At 40.2% G+C, this 19,272-nt stretch overlaps 4 pseudogenes; 1 reads left to right on the forward strand and 3 right to left on the reverse strand.

The window, feature by feature from the left end:
- Positions 1-2,781: 2,781 nt before the first annotated feature.
- On the reverse strand, positions 2,782-2,900 carry LOC146040562 (5S ribosomal RNA; annotated as a pseudogene).
- Positions 2,901-9,182: 6,282 nt separating this feature from the next.
- LOC146040573 (5S ribosomal RNA) lies at positions 9,183-9,301 on the reverse strand (annotated as a pseudogene).
- A 6,282-nt stretch (positions 9,302-15,583) lies between these two features.
- Positions 15,584-15,702, reverse strand: LOC146040584 (5S ribosomal RNA; annotated as a pseudogene).
- A 2,442-nt stretch (positions 15,703-18,144) lies between these two features.
- LOC146040595 (5S ribosomal RNA) lies at positions 18,145-18,263 on the forward strand (annotated as a pseudogene).
- Positions 18,264-19,272: the final 1,009 nt, after the last annotated feature.

The raw sequence follows: 19,272 nt of genomic DNA on the forward strand, positions 1-19,272 counted from the left end.
TGGCATGATACTTATTAAACCATTGGAAGTATTATTTGCCATTCACCCACAGAACATACAGTTTCATCCATCTGGGACTGCCAGTCCGGGCTGTGATTGGCAGAGAGTGTACATCCAGTAGGAAGTCACTCCCTGCTTTTCATGCAGCTCTTTCTGGCTTTTTATGAACTGCAACTGATAGAAGCTGTGGATTTGTCTATGTGCAGTCAAGCTGGGCATGGATAGCGGCAGTGCTTCTTCCCAAAATATATATTAGCCACCACTTGTAATAACTCATAACACCTCAGCCCCTCACACACCATACATTCTTTTAGAAGTAGGCAAAGAAAAATAACAAAACAATATACAAGTGTCAATCAATATTTCTTAAAGGGGAAGTGTCCCACAACTTAACTTTGGGGTTTAAATTGGATTATTATTCAGCCTTAAGCCTTATTAATGTTACACAAATAAGCATTTTTACTATATTGCTGCCATTTTTAATTGTTTACAAAAGTTTGTGTTGTGGTTTAACAATAATCCAGGAGTTCTGAAAAATGAATCCATATTCACCCTGACAACAATTCTCCCTCTCTGTCTATTATCTGCTCTGTTCTGTGAGCTCGCTTGATCAGGGACATTAAAAACCACATTGGTGCCTAATGGTTTAATAAGTAACATTTTGATGTTTTCTACTTTGAAGGTTAATAAAGATATGATGAATAGATCATCAGAAATGTTATGCGCTGAAAATATGAACTCAACCTTTGAGAAGTTCTTTCATATTAATATCTACATAATCTCATTTAATGCCGGAAATAGATTAGATGACCCAGTTTGGATTAAAATGAACTTTCTCTCTGACTTCTGGAGGTTTGATGTAACAGCAAACAGATATAAATAACAATTATGTATGGCAATTGAGTTTCTTTTTCTGCATAATTAGAAATAATGTTATCTAAGCAAATTGCTGACTTTGTAAGCAGGACAGCTGTGCGACTGATCACTGCCAGTTCTGCTCGCCATTTACAGAACATAATAGCGCTCATATCACACTGTGAAATTCTTTCTGCCTCATTCACTCACAGAGAGCAATACTTGACCAGCTCCGGGCCACAAGTCTCAGTGTTTATACCGTGGCACAAAAAACTTTATTACCTTAGTTCAGAGAACAGGGAACTATTTGCAAGTTTTACAATTTGCAGCAAAAGTGGTTGTTCTTGTTATTTAGGAATGCAATGTAGCATTTATCAATTATTTACAGCTATTTTGTATCTATAAATTTTACCTTTTTCTATTAAATTTAAATATTGAAATGAAAAGACATTGGGGGAAATTTACTAAGAATACGAATTTTCGTATTCGTATTCTGAATACGAATGCATATGACTAGTATAGCCGTATACAAATTTGTATTCCTGAGGGGAATTTACAAAGCAGTCTTATTTGACTGATTTGTATTTTCTGATGTCGTATGCATTCGTATTTTTGCCGATACGAATTTGTATTTTAAATACAAATTTGTATCGGCAGCCTGCACAGATCAGTCCAAGCTTCAGTGTAAAAAAAAAGGATAAATAAATAATGAAAAAAAAATGGTGTGGGGTTCTCCTCCCAGGGCCATAGCCAGCACCAGGCTCAAAGAGCCGGTCCTGGTTTTAAAAAATCAGTGAACAAACCGAGTAGGGGTTCCCTGTATTTTTTAAAACCAGCACCAGGCCCAAGGGCTGGTCCTGGTTCCCAAAATACGAAGGAGTAGGGGTCTCCCGTATTTTAAGAACCAGCACCAGGCCCAACCAGCCAGCAGGGTAATGCCACAGCCAGGGGGACACTTATTATATAAGGTGCCGCGGCCAAAGTGTGCGTGTGTTTGAACTTGCCGCATCTTGTCATTTGCAATAGCGGGCTGGGTATACATTGCTAAATAAGTGGTGTGTTTGTATTTTTATTTACCTATTGGTTCTGCTATGGAACCAAGAGTCCCAGCAAGCCCATTCATGGGCCGCATGCTGGGACTTGTGGTTCTCCAAGTCCCAGTATGCGGTCCAGGCTTGCTGGGACTCATTTTTTACACTACAATCAGCCCGGTACCCATAGCTCAGGGGTACCAGGGACAGCCCCAGGCTTCAGCCTGGACAGGGAAGAAGTGGGAAAGGACCCGCACAGCTGAAACAATTATTAAATTGATATTATTTAAACCAATTTATTGTAACCAACATAAGAAACCACATAAACTAAAATGCCGGTGGTTATATGGTTGGTGGTGCGCCCAGCGTTCAGTAACAATAACTGAGGGTGGGTTAGTTTTGTATTTGCAAGGGGCAAAACAAAAGAAAGTAAACGCTTTTTGGGCGCACTCTTTGAAAATGTAAAGTATATTAATTAATATTTAAGACATAACTTTTAATGTGGACTTGTTAAGATATAATGGCATGACGCATGAGTACAATAAAAATTGTTCTGAGTCTCTTGTTTGTTTTTGTTGTGTGGTACTAATGTATAATAATTACTGATATAAATATCAATTTTTAAAGTTTTACCACACGTATAATTTATCATTTGTTGCATGTGATCATCAAAGGTATAATAACCAGAGTGACCTAAAGGTGGCAAAAATGAGTTAGTTGCCCCAAACTGTTACACAGGTTGGGGTGTCAGCGACCCCACGTTACTGGGTGGCTCTATAGGTGAGCTAAAAAAAGGTACAATTAATGCCTGTATTGGCCGACAAAATTTATTATTTTTGAAATCGAGCAGTAGGCGGCTCCTGTGCTGTCTGTCTGTTGACTGGGATACCTAGGTATAGTACCACACCTGGACTTCTCCAGGGGTCACCCACCTGGATACTGCCCTGGCCCTTCACTGCTTGGCTTCCAAGTTCGAGACGGGTTTGGGCACACCAGTGAGGTATGGTGGTATATTTAATGTGAATTATGTCACGACCCAACAGCCCAGGTTAACTGCTGGATAACATCCAAAAACCGGAAATAAACCCAAATAATTTGGGACAAAAAGGCAAAAGATTTGAGTATATGTCACACAGCTGCATCAGGTACCATAAGCGTACAGTTTACAGATGGGTCATTTGCGGCAAGTAGTAAGGAAAAAATAAATAAAAAATAATAATAATAATAATAAGCTGGATGTACTGAGTAGGTATCATATGACAGGTTTGCAATAGCTAGATTATTTATACAGCTTTGGTTCCAGTGTCTATGTCATACAATTATTGTTACCATATACACATGGTTTGGTTATAACTGCAAAGGATTAGTCAAAGGTATTGATACATTTTGTTTGAAAATCTGACATTAAGTCACAGTGTATCCTAAGTGCAATGTGGATGAGCTTTGATCCTTCAGAGGCACAGTGACTTGCTGGTAATTGATGGCTGGGTGCAGGTATTTGAACACTGCAGCCTAATCACTCAAAATAAAGGTAAACCTGGATATAACGACTGATGCAATAGGTGTCAAATATAGTCAATTTAAGCAGCTGTCAGATATAGTCAATTTAAGCAGCTAAGAGAGCCTGGCGTTAAACACATAAGAATATACAAGTATGATACTAGCGTTCGTTAGAGGAGTGTACCACAGCTGAAAATCCAGACTGTGGCAACTCCTGTACCTTATCCCCTAGCGTGCCGGCTGGGGGGAAGGATCCAGAGAGCCCGATAGCTGGGATGGTAAAGTCTGTCCGTAGCCGAGATGCGGCTGGGGAAGTGCGGCGATGCGTCCTGATTGCTGTGTAAATGCCAGCATTGGCTTGTGGTCACTTCAGGTACCGCCGTACCTCGCGGCGGGCGTCAGGATGCGTACTTGCGGTTTGGAAGTCGGCTGTATGCAGGGGGATTGGGAAGGGAGAGCCAGGTCCGTCTTGCTCGAGTGGGGGTAACGTGGGGCGCCTGCTTGAACACGTGTTTCGCCTCCTTGGCTTCTTCATGCAGCGCCATCTTGTTTGAGGGCAACTGCCCTTTATTCTGATTCCTGACCAATGGTATTAGATAGTCTCTGATTGACAGTTTTGACAGCCAATGGGCTGTTTGCTGGTGTCTGTGATTGTAGATTCATCACAGATTTTACAATTTAAGCTGGTTATCGCTTTTAAAAGAATGTTTATTCTGGTAGATTCCAGCGGAGAATTGCATGCTTTTTGTGATTATGGTAGTTTATTCTATACTTAATATTTTGATATTTTAGTTTGTAAATTTTTTAAATAATTTTTATTTTATTAATTTTTATTAATAGTTATTTAGTGTTTTTAAGTTTTTTTGAGATTTATTGATTTTTAATTTTTTATTTTTAATTATTTATTATTTGGTTTTTTTATATGGTTCATTCATATTAGTATTGGTGACATACTACAGTTGAGGAGAAAGGACAGACTCTTAACCTAGAGGAGATATGTTGAGATTTGGATTATTCTAAGATGCCCTGGTTGACATTGTGGAGGGAGGGGTATAATCATTATGGGAGATGTGCAGAGGTTAGCAATGTTCAGACAGAAAACAGAAACATAGATGGACCTGATTCGACAATAGGCATAAGGCATAGAGAGAAACATGATTGAACCATAGCTGCTCATGTGAAATATCATAAATGGATAGCTGGAACTTTGATTATGGTTCGGGCTTTCGATGGTGACCTTGGCGTGAGGTGATAGGTAGCTTGATTATCGATGCGTGCACTGTGACTAGATTGGACATTTTGTTAAGTGCACTGTGTATCGTGGTAGGTTGGGGACAGTTTACATAGAAGAAATAAATATATAGATTTAGAATTTGTTGAATAAATAGATAATTATCGAGCCTTTGATTGTGACAGTGATGTGGATTGTGGGGGGACCGATGTATCGGAGTTAGGTGGGATGTGATCCCAGATGTGCGGTTGTTGCTGGATGAAAATGCATGATTGCATGCACGTGAAAAAACGTGAAAAACTAAAACTAAATACTAGCAAATTAGTGAAGAGGTGAATAATGGTGGGGATGGAGTGATATAGCTTCTAGATGGGTTGGATGATACCCACCTAGAATAGGTGAAGTGATTTAGGATTAGGTTAAGTGCTCAATTGTGGCTGGTGTTTTAGATTGGTTGGATAGTAAAGAACTTTGATTATGATGGCAAACCTTTAGACTGGGTCAGACTGGTTACCGTGACACTTTAGGTTGGTTTAAGAAAAGACCCATATTTAATATCCTCATTTAGTCCATGTGGGGCTAGTGATCCCAGGCGAAAGATCCATTTACTCTCTTTTTGGAGTAATGTCACATTAAGGTCTCCTCCTCTTTGGCCCAAATGGATCTGTTCTAGACCGCAAATGGAGAATCCCTTTGGTTTACCATTGTGGGCTCGGTAGAAGTGCCGGGCCACGGTGGTAAGTTGTTTCATTTTTGAGATGTCCGTAGGGGCGTTTCGAATATTGCCCAAATGTTCCAATGCCCTTGACTTCAACATGCGCGAGGTCATTCCTACATAGCGCATGTTGCATTCACATGTGATGCAATATATCACATTTTTACTTTTGCAATTGAAATACTCTCTGATTGGGATAGTTTGACCGTGTTTGTCCAGTATCTCTTTGGTTTTATTAATGTACTGACACACCTTACAGTTCCCACATGGATAACTGCCTTTGGGTAAAGTTGGTCTTGATTTCTCTCGAGTGAGATGACTCCGTACCAGTTGGTCTTTCAGATTTGGGGCCCGCCTCCAGCTCATATCTACAGTGGGTTTAAGATTGACTGCAAGGTCATCATCACTCATGATTATAGGCCAATGTTTTTGAATGATACTTTTTATCTGTCGCCATTCAGAGCAGAAATTCCCTACAAATCTGATAGTCTTGTCTGTGGCTTTTGGCGGAGTTTGTGCCTTCTGAAATAGGATTTTAGAGCGATCCGTTGTCTGGATATTTTGTTGTGCTTTTTTTATTGACCTGTTGGAGTATCCTCTAACCTTAAGTCTCTCAGCAAGTTCTTTGCTTTTCATCTTGAATACTTCGTCACTTGAACAGTTTCGTCTTAGTCTTAAATACTCACCCTTTGGAATGTTGGTTATTGTGGGTGGGAAGTGAGCACTGGATTGGTGTAGTAGAGTATTCGTGGCCGTGGTTTTTCTGAAGAGCTCTGTTTCAATTTTGTTGCCTTCCCCTCTGTAAATTCTCAAGTCCAAGAATGTGATACTTGAGTAGTTGTGTTCATATGTTAATTTTAGGTTTAATGAGTTTTTGTTCAGATGATCCACAAATTGAATTAACAACTGTTCAGAACCCTTCCAAATCAGGAGGATATCGTCTATGTACCTCATCCATGTGGTGATACTGCTTTCATAGACGGGGTAGTTGTCATTGAACACGTGTTCACGTTCCCACCACCCAAGGAAGAGGTTTGCATATGTTGGGGCACAGGCCGCGCCCATAGCAGTACCTCTCCCTTGGATGTAGTACCGACTGTTGAAGATAAAATAATTTTTCTTGAGGACAAAGTCCAGTAATTCCAATAGGAAACTGTGGAAGTCATCAGTTTCTTCCATTGCAAGGAAGTATTTAACTGCTTCGATTCCTAGATCGTGTTGTATGCTTGTATAAAGTGACTCCACGTCCATGCTCACTAGGTACTCATCATCCTCCAGGTGTATTTCATTAAGTTTCCTTAGCACATCTGCTGTGTCTTGTGTATATGAAGGTAAAGAGAGTACATGTTTTCTTAAATGTGTGTCGAGAAAGATACAGGCTTGTTCAATGAGGGCACCATTACCTGACACTATAGGTCGTCCGGGTGGTTCATTGATGTTTTTGTGGACCTTGGGTAACATATAAAAGGTCGCAATCCTAGGATGTGGGGTTTGGAGGAATTGATGTTCACTTTTGGAGATGACATTGTTATTTCTAGCTTTGTCTATGATCCGATCATATAAGATCTTAAAATTGGAGGTGGGGTCAAACAGGGTCTTAGTATAGCATGTGATGTCATTTAGCTGTTTGTCAGCTTCCTTCAGGTATAATTGCAGGGGCCAGATGACAATATTGCCACCTTTATCTGATGGTTTCAGTATTACGTCTTCCCACTGTTTTATCTCCTGAATGGCCTTCCTTTGTGCTCTTGTGATATTGCTCTTGTACATTTTGTTGGTTCTTAAATGCAATTTATCCAAGTCCCTTGAGACCAAATTTGTGAATATCTGTACTTCTGGACAGATATTGGTGGGGGGAAAAAAAGTAGATCTTTTTTTACACCTGGGTCTGGTTGGTGATTCATTTGGCTCCTCCTCATTCTCCAAATCTTCCAGAATGGTGATTGCTTCCAGTTCTTGGCTAGTCCATGTGGAGGCTTGTGTTTCATACTGATCTTTCTTGGCATGAAATTTCGTGAGGAGTAGCTTCCGGCCAAAAAGTGGAAGGTTAGTCTCCCACTGAAATCTATCAAAGTTGGATGTTGGACAAAAGGTTAGTCCCTTTTGTAGCACTTCTTGTTGAGCTTCTGATAGTATGTGTGAGGATAGATTTATTATCTGTAGCTTTGATATGCTCGTTCCTTGGGTTGTCTGTCCCGTTGGGGATAGCGGTTTGGAGTTTGTTGTTCCCATCTTGGTCTGTCCCTTCTTCCTCTTTGTGTGGCTCCGTCTGGTCTTTCTTTTTGTTTTTGGCCTCTGTTGCCCCGGCCAAAATCTAAAAAAGGTTCAGTGGTGTGGTAGACTGTAGTAGATGGTTGGGTTCGTTGAGTCTGATTCGAAGATCTGCTAGATGTGGCAGTCACTGGCGGTAGATTATCGTCACTATAATCTTCTACACTTGATAATTCTGTATCGGATGTAGATGGTGGATATCTGGGGTTTTCTCTTCTGAAGTTTCTTCTAGTCCAATTGAAAACACGGCCTGATTGGAAGTCTATTTGATCTCTTTGAAACTTGGTTTTCTTTCTCTCAATTATAGTTTTTTCGTAGTCTTCCAGATCCTTTTTGTTTTTTTCAAAATTTAGTTGGAATGCCGGGGTTTGTTCCCAAGGTTCAAGTTTTTTACCTAGGATTTCTATTTCCTTGGAGATTGCTTCCAAAGTTAGGTTATTATGTTGAATTAGAATGCTCATCAGCTCCTGAGAGCATTTCAATAGACTGTTCTCCCACTCTCGTTTTAGGTTCTCAGTGCAAAGCTCAAAAGCTGGGAATGTCCTAGGGCGAAGTCCTCGTGGTGTGATCTTGAGTCTACAATAATTCTCGAGACTGGTAAGGTCCCAGTTTGTTCTGATTTGGCGTTGTAGGGTATACTTAAGTTTACTGAGGTCATCAGTCCAATTGGAATCTGGTATGGTGTCGTTCAGGCTATTGGGAAAAATGCTGTCTAGGTTGTCCGTTCTCCTCTTCTGTTGTAGTTCTTGTTTGAGACTGAAATTAGACATTGACTTGGGTAATTGAGATGGTCCTTAGGAAAAAGAAGATCTAATATCTTGGGGTTAACGTACAAGTCCAACTTTTTCTGTGCGAATACTGAAATTGCGTGCTGGATCCTTGGAGCTGAGATAGACCTCAGTATGATTTGGTGCAAGGAAGAAGTGGGAAAGGACCCGCACAGCTGAAACAATTATTAAATTGATATTATTTAAACCAATTTATTGTAACCAACATAAGAAACCACATAAACTAAAATGCCGGTGGTTATATGGTTGGTGGTGCGCCCAGCGTTCAGTAACAATAACTGAGGGTGGGTTAGTTTTGTATTTGCAAGGGGCAAAACAAAAGAAAGTAAACGCTTTTTGGGCGCACTCTTTGAAAATGTAAAGTATATTAATTAATATTTAAGACATAACTTTTAATGTGGACTTGTTAAGATATAATGGCATGACGCATGAGTACAATAAAAATTGTTCTGAGTCTCTTGTTTGTTTTTGTTGTGTGGTACTAATGTATAATAATTACTGATATAAATATCAATTTTTAAAGTTTTACCACACGTATAATTTATCATTTGTTGCATGTGATCATCAAAGGTATAATAACCAGAGTGACCTAAAGGTGGCAAAAATGAGTTAGTTGCCCCAAACTGTTACACAGGTTGGGGTGTCAGCGACCCCACGTTACTGGGTGGCTCTATAGGTGAGCTAAAAAAAGGTACAATTAATGCCTGTATTGGCCGACAAAATTTATTATTTTTGAAATCGAGCAGTAGGCGGCTCCTGTGCTGTCTGTCTGTTGACTGGGATACCTAGGTATAGTACCACACCTGGACTTCTCCAGGGGTCACCCACCTGGATACTGCCCTGGCCCTTCACTGCTTGGCTTCCAAGTTCGAGACGGGTTTGGGCACACCAGTGAGGTATGGTGGTATATTTAATGTGAATTATGTCACGACCCAACAGCCCAGGTTAACTGCTGGATAACATCCAAAAACCGGAAATAAACCCAAATAATTTGGGACAAAAAGGCAAAAGATTTGAGTATATGTCACACAGCTGCATCAGGTACCATAAGCGTACAGTTTACAGATGGGTCATTCGCGGCAAGTAGTAAGGAAAAAATAAATAAAAAATAATAATAATAATAATAAGCTGGATGTACTGAGTAGGTATCATATGACAGGTTTGCAATAGCTAGATTATTTATACAGCTTTGGTTCCAGTGTCTATGTCATACAATTATTGTTACCATATACACATGGTTTGGTTATAACTGCAAAGGATTAGTCAAAGGTATTGATACATTTTGTTTGAAAATCTGACATTAAGTCACAGTGTATCCTAAGTGCAATGTGGATGAGCTTTGATCCTTCAGAGGCACAGTGACTTGCTGGTAATTGATGGCTGGGTGCAGGTATTTGAACACTGCAGCCTAATCACTCAAAATAAAGGTAAACCTGGATATAACGACTGATGCAATAGGTGTCAAATATAGTCAATTTAAGCAGCTGTCAGATATAGTCAATTTAAGCAGCTAAGAGAGCCTGGCGTTAAACACATAAGAATATACAAGTATGATACTAGCGTTCGTTAGAGGAGTGTACCACAGCTGAAAATCCAGACTGTGGCAACTCCTGTACCTTATCCCCTAGCGTGCCGGCTGGGGGGAAGGATCCAGAGAGCCCGATAGCTGGGATGGTAAAGGCTGTCCGTAGCCGAGATGCGGCTGGGGAAGTGCGGCGATGCGTCCTGATTGCTGTGTAAATGCCAGCATTGGCTTGTGGTCACTTCAGGTACCGCCGTACCTCGCGGCGGGCGTCAGGATGCGTACTTGCGGTTTGGAAGTCGGCTGTATGCAGGGGGATTGGGAAGGGAGAGCCAGGTCCGTCTTGCTCGAGTGGGGGTAACGTGGGGCGACTGCTTGAACACGTGTTTCGCCTCCTTGGCTTCTTCATGCAGCGCCATCTTGTTTGAGGGCAACTGCCCTTTATTCTGATTCCTGACCAATGGTATTAGATAGTCTCTGATTGACAGTTTTGACAGCCAATGGGCTGTTTGCTGGTGTCTGTGATTGTAGATTCATCACAGATTTTACAATTTAAGCTGGTTATCGCTTTTAAAAGAATGTTTATTCTGGTAGATTCCAGCGGAGAATTGCATGCTTTTTGTGATTATGGTAGTTTATTCTATACTTAATATTTTGATATTTTAGTTTGTAAATTTTTTAAATAATTTTTATTTTATTAATTTTTATTAATAGTTATTTAGTGTTTTTAAGTTTTTTTGAGATTTATTGATTTTTAATTTTTTATTTTTAATTATTTATTATTTGGTTTTTTTATATGGTTCATTCATATTAGTATTGGTGACATACTACAGTTGAGGAGAAAGGACAGACTCTTAACCTAGAGGAGATATGTTGAGATTTGGATTATTCTAAGATGCCCTGGTTGACATTGTGGAGGGAGGGGTATAATCATTATGGGAGATGTGCAGAGGTTAGCAATGTTCAGACAGAAAACAGAAACATAGATGGACCTGATTCGACAATAGGCATAAGGCATAGAGAGAAACATGATTGAACCATAGCTGCTCATGTGAAATATCATAAATGGATAGCTGGAACTTTGATTATGGTTCGGGCTTTCGATGGTGACCTTGGCGTGAGGTGATAGGTAGCTTGATTATCGATGCGTGCACTGTGACTAGATTGGACATTTTGTTAAGTGCACTGTGTATCGTGGTAGGTTGGGGACAGTTTACATAGAAGAAATAAATATATAGATTTAGAATTTGTTGAATAAATAGATAATTATCGAGCCTTTGATTGTGACAGTGATGTGGATTGTGGGGGGACCGATGTATCGGAGTTAGGTGGGATGTGATCCCAGATGTGCGGTTGTTGCTGGATGAAAATGCATGATTGCATGCACGTGAAAAAACGTGAAAAACTAAAACTAAATACTAGCAAATTAGTGAAGAGGTGAATAATGGTGGGGATGGAGTGATATAGCTTCTAGATGGGTTGGATGATACCCACCTAGAATAGGTGAAGTGATTTAGGATTAGGTTAAGTGCTCAATTGTGGCTGGTGTTTTAGATTGGTTGGATAGTAAAGAACTTTGATTATGATGGCAAACCTTTAGACTGGGTCAGACTGGTTACCGTGACACTTTAGGTTGGTTTAAGAAAAGACCCATATTTAATATCCTCATTTAGTCCATGTGGGGCTAGTGATCCCAGGCGAAAGATCCATTTACTCTCTTTTTGGAGTAATGTCACATTAAGGTCTCCTCCTCTTTGGCCCAAATGGATCTGTTCTAGACCGCAAATGGAGAATCCCTTTGGTTTACCATTGTGGGCTCGGTAGAAGTGCCGGGCCACGGTGGTAAGTTGTTTCATTTTTGAGATGTCCGTAGGGGCGTTTCGAATATTGCCCAAATGTTCCAATGCCCTTGACTTCAACATGCGCGAGGTCATTCCTACATAGCGCATGTTGCATTCACATGTGATGCAATATATCACATTTTTACTTTTGCAATTGAAATACTCTCTGATTGGGATAGTTTGACCGTGTTTGTCCAGTATCTCTTTGGTTTTATTAATGTACTGACACACCTTACAGTTCCCACATGGATAACTGCCTTTGGGTAAAGTTGGTCTTGATTTCTCTCGAGTGAGATGACTCCGTACCAGTTGGTCTTTCAGATTTGGGGCCCGCCTCCAGCTCATATCTACAGTGGGTTTAAGATTGACTGCAAGGTCATCATCACTCATGATTATAGGCCAATGTTTTTGAATGATACTTTTTATCTGTCGCCATTCAGAGCAGAAATTCCCTACAAATCTGATAGTCTTGTCTGTGGCTTTTGGCGGAGTTTGTGCCTTCTGAAATAGGATTTTAGAGCGATCCGTTGTCTGGATATTTTGTTGTGCTTTTTTTATTGACCTGTTGGAGTATCCTCTAACCTTAAGTCTCTCAGCAAGTTCTTTGCTTTTCATCTTGAATACTTCGTCACTTGAACAGTTTCGTCTTAGTCTTAAATACTCACCCTTTGGAATGTTGGTTATTGTGGGTGGGAAGTGAGCACTGGATTGGTGTAGTAGAGTATTCGTGGCCGTGGTTTTTCTGAAGAGCTCTGTTTCAATTTTGTTGCCTTCCCCTCTGTAAATTCTCAAGTCCAAGAATGTGATACTTGAGTAGTTGTGTTCATATGTTAATTTTAGGTTTAATGAGTTTTTGTTCAGATGATCCACAAATTGAATTAACAACTGTTCAGAACCCTTCCAAATCAGGAGGATATCGTCTATGTACCTCATCCATGTGGTGATACTGCTTTCATAGACGGGGTAGTTGTCATTGAACACGTGTTCACGTTCCCACCACCCAAGGAAGAGGTTTGCATATGTTGGGGCACAGGCCGCGCCCATAGCAGTACCTCTCCCTTGGATGTAGTACCGACTGTTGAAGATAAAATAATTTTTCTTGAGGACAAAGTCCAGTAATTCCAATAGGAAACTGTGGAAGTCATCAGTTTCTTCCATTGCAAGGAAGTATTTAACTGCTTCGATTCCTAGATCGTGTTGTATGCTTGTATAAAGTGACTCCACGTCCATGCTCACTAGGTACTCATCATCCTCCAGGTGTATTTCATTAAGTTTCCTTAGCACATCTGCTGTGTCTTGTGTATATGAAGGTAAAGAGAGTACATGTTTTCTTAAATGTGTGTCGAGAAAGATACAGGCTTGTTCAATGAGGGCACCATTACCTGACACTATAGGTCGTCCGGGTGGTTCATTGATGTTTTTGTGGACCTTGGGTAACATATAAAAGGTCGCAATCCTAGGATGTGGGGTTTGGAGGAATTGATGTTCACTTTTGGAGATGACATTGTTATTTCTAGCTTTGTCTATGATCCGATCATATAAGATCTTAAAATTGGAGGTGGGGTCAAACAGGGTCTTAGTATAGCATGTGATGTCATTTAGCTGTTTGTCAGCTTCCTTCAGGTATAATTGCAGGGGCCAGATGACAATATTGCCACCTTTATCTGATGGTTTCAGTATTACGTCTTCCCACTGTTTTATCTCCTGAATGGCCTTCCTTTGTGCTCTTGTGATATTGCTCTTGTACATTTTGTTGGTTCTTAAATGCAATTTATCCAAGTCCCTTGAGACCAAATTTGTGAATATCTGTACTTCTGGACAAATATTGGTGGGGGGGAAAAAAGTAGATCTTTTTTTACACCTGGGTCTGGTTGGTGATTCATTTGGCTCCTCCTCATTCTCCAAATCTTCCAGAATGGTGATTGCTTCCAGTTCTTGGCTAGTCCATGTGGAGGCTTGTGTTTCATACTGATCTTTCTTGGCATGAAATTTCGTGAGGAGTAGCTTCCGGCCAAAAAGTTGAAGGTTAGTCTCCCACTGAAATCTATCAAAGTTGGATGTTGGACAAAAGGTTAGTCCCTTTTGTAGCACTTCTTGTTGAGCTTCTGATAGTATGTGTGAGGATAGATTTATTATCTGTAGCTTTGATATGCTCGTTCCTTGGGTTGTCTGTCCCGTTGGGGATAGCGGTTTGGAGTTTGTTGTTCCCATCTTGGTCTGTCCCTTCTTCCTCTTTGTGTGGCTCCGTCTGGTCTTTCTTTTTGTTTTTGGCCTCTGTTGCCCCGGCCAAAATCTAAAAAAGGTTCAGTGGTGTGGTAGACTGTAGTAGATGGTTGGGTTCGTTGAGTCTGATTCGAAGATCTGCTAGATGTGGCAGTCACTGGCGGTAGATTATCGTCACTATAATCTTCTACACTTGATAATTCTGTATCGGATGTAGATGGTGGATATCTGGGGTTTTCTCTTCTGAAGTTTCTTCTAGTCCAATTGAAAACACGGCCTGATTGGAAGTCTATTTGATCTCTTTGAAACTTGGTTTTCTTTCTCTCAATTATAGTTTTTTCGTAGTCTTCCAGATCCTTTTTGTTTTTTTCAAAATTTAGTTGGAATGCCGGGGTTTGTTCCCAAGGTTCAAGTTTTTTACCTAGGATTTCTATTTCCTTGGAGATTGCTTCCAAAGTTAGGTTATTATGTTGAATTAGAATGCTCATCAGCTCCTGAGAGCATTTCAATAGACTGTTCTCCCACTCTCGTTTTAGGTTCTCAGTGCAAAGCTCAAAAGCTGGGAATGTCCTAGGGCGAAGTCCTCGTGGTGTGATCTTGAGTCTACAATAATTCTCGAGACTGGTAAGGTCCCAGTTTGTTCTGATTTGGCGTTGTAGGGTATACTTAAGTTTACTGAGGTCATCAGTCCAATTGGAATCTGGTATGGTGTCGTTCAGGCTATTGGGAAAAATGCTGTCTAGGTTGTCCGTTCTCCTCTTCTGTTGTAGTTCTTGTTTGAGACTGAAATTAGACATTGACTTGGGTAATTGAGATGGTCCTTAGGAAAAAGAAGATCTAATATCTTGGGGTTAACGTACAAGTCCAACTTTTTCTGTGCGAATACTGAAATTGCGTGCTGGATCCTTGGAGCTGAGATAGACCTCAGTATGATTTGGTGCAAGGAAGAAGTGGGAAAGGACCCGCACAGCTGAAACAATTATTAAATTGATATTATTTAAACCAATTTATTGTAACCAACATAAGAAACCACATAAACTAAAATGCCGGTGGTTATATGGTTGGTGGTGCGCCCAGCGTTCAGTAACAATAACTGAGGGTGGGTTAGTTTTGTATTTGCAAGGGGCAAAACAAAAGAAAGTAAACGCTTTTTGGGCGCACTCTTTGAAAATGTAAAGTATATTAATTAATATTTAAGACATAACTTTTAATGTGGACTTGTTAAGATATAATGGCATGACGCATGAGTACAATAAAAATTGTTCTGAGTCTCTTGTTTGTTTTTGTTGTGTGGTACTAATGTATAATAATTACTGATATAAATATCAATTTTTAAAGTTTTACCACACGTATAATTTATCATTTGTTGCATGTGATCATCAAAGGTATAATAACCAGAGTGACCTAAAGGTGGCAAAAATGAGTTAGTTGCCCCAAACTGTTACACAGGTTGGGGTGTCAGCGACCCCACGTTACTGGGTGGCTCTATAGGTGAGCTAAAAAAAGGTACAATTAATGCCTGTATTGGCCGACAAAATTTATTATTTTTGAAATCGAGCAGTAGGCGGCTCCTGTGCTGTCTGTCTGTTGACTGGGATACCTAGGTATAGTACCACACCTGGACTTCTCCAGGGGTCACCCACCTGGATACTGCCCTGGCCCTTCACTGCTTGGCTTCCAAGTTCGAGACGGGTTTGGGCACACCAGTGAGGTATGGTGGTATATTTAATGTGAATTATGTCACGACCCAACAGCCCAGGTTAACTGCTGGATAACATCCAAAAACCGGAAATAAACCCAAATAATTTGGGACAAAAAGGCAAAAGATTTGAGTATATGTCACACAGCTGCATCAGGTACCATAAGCGTACAGTTTACAGATGGGTCATTCGCGGCAAGTAGTAAGGAAAAAATAAATAAAAAATAATAATAATAATAATAAGCTGGATGTACTGAGTAGGTATCATATGACAGGTTTGCAATAGCTAGATTATTTATACAGCTTTGGTTCCAGTGTCTATGTCATACAATTATTGTTACCATATACACATGGTTTGGTTATAACTGCAAAGGATTAGTCAAAGGTATTGATACATTTTGTTTGAAAATCTGACATTAAGTCACAGTGTATCCTAAGTGCAATGTGGATGAGCTTTGATCCTTCAGAGGCACAGTGACTTGCTGGTAATTGATGGCTGGGTGCAGGTATTTGAACACTGCAGCCTAATCACTCAAAATAAAGGTAAACCTGGATATAACGACTGATGCAATAGGTGTCAAATATAGTCAATTTAAGCAGCTGTCAGATATAGTCAATTTAAGCAGCTAAGAGAGCCTGGCGTTAAACACATAACCTACCACGATACACAGTGCACTTAACAAAATGTCCAATCTAGTCACAGTGCACGCATCGATAATCAAGCTACCTATCACCTCACGCCAAGGTCACCATCGAAAGCCCGAACCATAATCAAAGTTCCAGCTATCCATTTATGATATTTCACATGAGCAGCTATGGTTCAATCATGTTTCTCTCTATGCCTTATGCCTATTGTCGAATCAGGTCCATCTATGTTTCTGTTTTCGGTCTGAACATTGCTAACCTCTGCACATCTCCCATAATGATTATACCCCTCCCTCCACAATGTCAACCAGGGCATCTTAGAATAATCCAAATCTCAACATATCTCCTCTAGGTTAAGAGTCTGTCCTTTCTCCTCAACTGTAGTATGTCACCAATACTAATATGAATGAACCATATAAAAAAACCAAATAATAAATAATTAAAAATAAAAAATTAAAAATCAATAAATCTCAAAAAAACTTAAAAACACTAAATAACTATTAATAAAAATTAATAAAATAAAAATTATTTAAAAAATTTACAAACTAAAATATCAAAATATTAAGTATAGAATAAACTACCATAATCACAAAAAGCATGCAATTCTCCGCTGGAATCTACCAGAATAAACATTCTTTTAAAAGCGATAACCAGCTTAAATTGTAAAATCTGTGATGAATCTACAATCACAGACACCAGCAAACAGCCCATTGGCTGTCAAAACTGTCAATCAGAGACTATCTAATACCATTGGTCAGGAATCAGAATAAAGGGCAGTTGCCCTCAAACAAGATGGCGCTGCATGAAGAAGCCAAGGAGGCGAAACACGTGTTCAAGCAGGCGCCCCACGTTACCCCCACTCGAGCAAGACGGACCTGGCTCTCCCTTCCCAATCCCCCTGCATACAGCCGACTTCCAAACCGCAAGTACGCATCCTGACGCCCGCCGCGAGGTACGGCGGTACCTGAAGTGACCACAAGCCAATGCTGGCATTTACACAGCAATCAGGACGCATCGCCGCACTTCCCCAGCCGCATCTCGGCTACGGACAGCCTTTACCATCCCAGCTATCGGGCTCTCTGGATCCTTCCCCCCAGCCGGCACGCTAGGGGATAAGGTACAGGAGTTGCCACAGTCTGGATTTTCAGCTGTGGTACACTCCTCTAACGAACGCTAGTATCATACTTGTATATTCTTATGTGTTTAACGCCAGGCTCTCTTAGCTGCTTAAATTGACTATATCTGACAGCTGCTTAAATTGACTATATTTGACACCTATTGCATCAGTCGTTATATCCAGGTTTACCTTTATTTTGAGTGATTAGGCTGCAGTGTTCAAATACCTGCACCCAGCCATCAATTACCAGCAAGTCACTGTGCCTCTGAAGGATCAAAGCTCATCCACATTGCACTTAGGATACACTGTGACTTAATGTCAGATTTTCAAACAAAATGTATCAATACCTTTGACTAATCCTTTGCAGTTATAACCAAACCATGTGTATATGGTAACAATAATTGTATGACATAGACACTGGAACCAAAGCTGTATAAATAATCTAGCTATTGCAAACCTGTCATATGATACCTACTCAGTACATCCAGCTTATTATTATTATTATTATTTTTTATTTATTTTTTCCTTACTACTTGCCGCGAATGACCCATCTGTAAACTGTACGCTTATGGTACCTGATGCAGCTGTGTGACATATACTCAAATCTTTTGCCTTTTTGTCCCAAATTATTTGGGTTTATTTCCGGTTTTTGGATGTTATCCAGCAGTTAACCTGGGCTGTTGGGTCGTGACATAATTCACATTAAATATACCACCATACCTCACTGGTGTGCCCAAACCCGTCTCGAACTTGGAAGCCAAGCAGTGAAGGGCCAGGGCAGTATCCAGGTGGGTGACCCCTGGAGAAGTCCAGGTGTGGTACTATACCTAGGTATCCCAGTCAACAGACAGACAGCACAGGAGCCGCCTACTGCTCGATTTCAAAAATAATAAATTTTGTCGGCCAATACAGGCATTAATTGTACCTTTTTTTAGCTCACCTATAGAGCCACCCAGTAACGTGGGGTCGCTGACACCCCAACCTGTGTAACAGTTTGGGGCAACTAACTCATTTTTGCCACCTTTAGGTCACTCTGGTTATTATACCTTTGATGATCACATGCAACAAATGATAAATTATACGTGTGGTAAAACTTTAAAAATTGATATTTATATCAGTAATTATTATACATTAGTACCACACAACAAAAACAAACAAGAGACTCAGAACAATTTTTATTGTACTCATGCGTCATGCCATTATATCTTAACAAGTCCACATTAAAAGTTATGTCTTAAATATTAATTAATATACTTTACATTTTCAAAGAGTGCGCCCAAAAAGCGTTTACTTTCTTTTGTTTTGCCCCTTGCAAATACAAAACTAACCCACCCTCAGTTATTGTTACTGAACGCTGGGCGCACCACCAACCATATAACCACCGGCATTTTAGTTTATGTGGTTTCTTATGTTGGTTACAATAAATTGGTTTAAATAATATCAATTTAATAATTGTTTCAGCTGTGCGGGTCCTTTCCCACTTCTTCCTTGCACCAAATCATACTGAGGTCTATCTCAGCTCCAAGGATCCAGCACGCAATTTCAGTATTCGCACAGAAAAAGTTGGACTTGTACGTTAACCCCAAGATACTGTATTAGATCTTCTTTTTCCTAAGGACCATCTCAATTACCCAAGTCAATGTCTAATTTCAGTCTCAAACAAGAACTACAACAGAAGAGGAGAACGGACAACCTAGACAGCATTTTTCCCAATAGCCTGAACGACACCATACCAGATTCCAATTGGACTGATGACCTCAGTAAACTTAAGTATACCCTACAACGCCAAATCAGAACAAACTGGGACCTTACCAGTCTCGAGAATTATTGTAGA

Source organism: Crinia signifera, chromosome 1, assembly GCF_055691185.1.
Source record: "Crinia signifera chromosome 1, ASM5569118v1, whole genome shotgun sequence".
Classification (NCBI taxonomy): domain Eukaryota; kingdom Metazoa; phylum Chordata; class Amphibia; order Anura; family Myobatrachidae; genus Crinia; species Crinia signifera.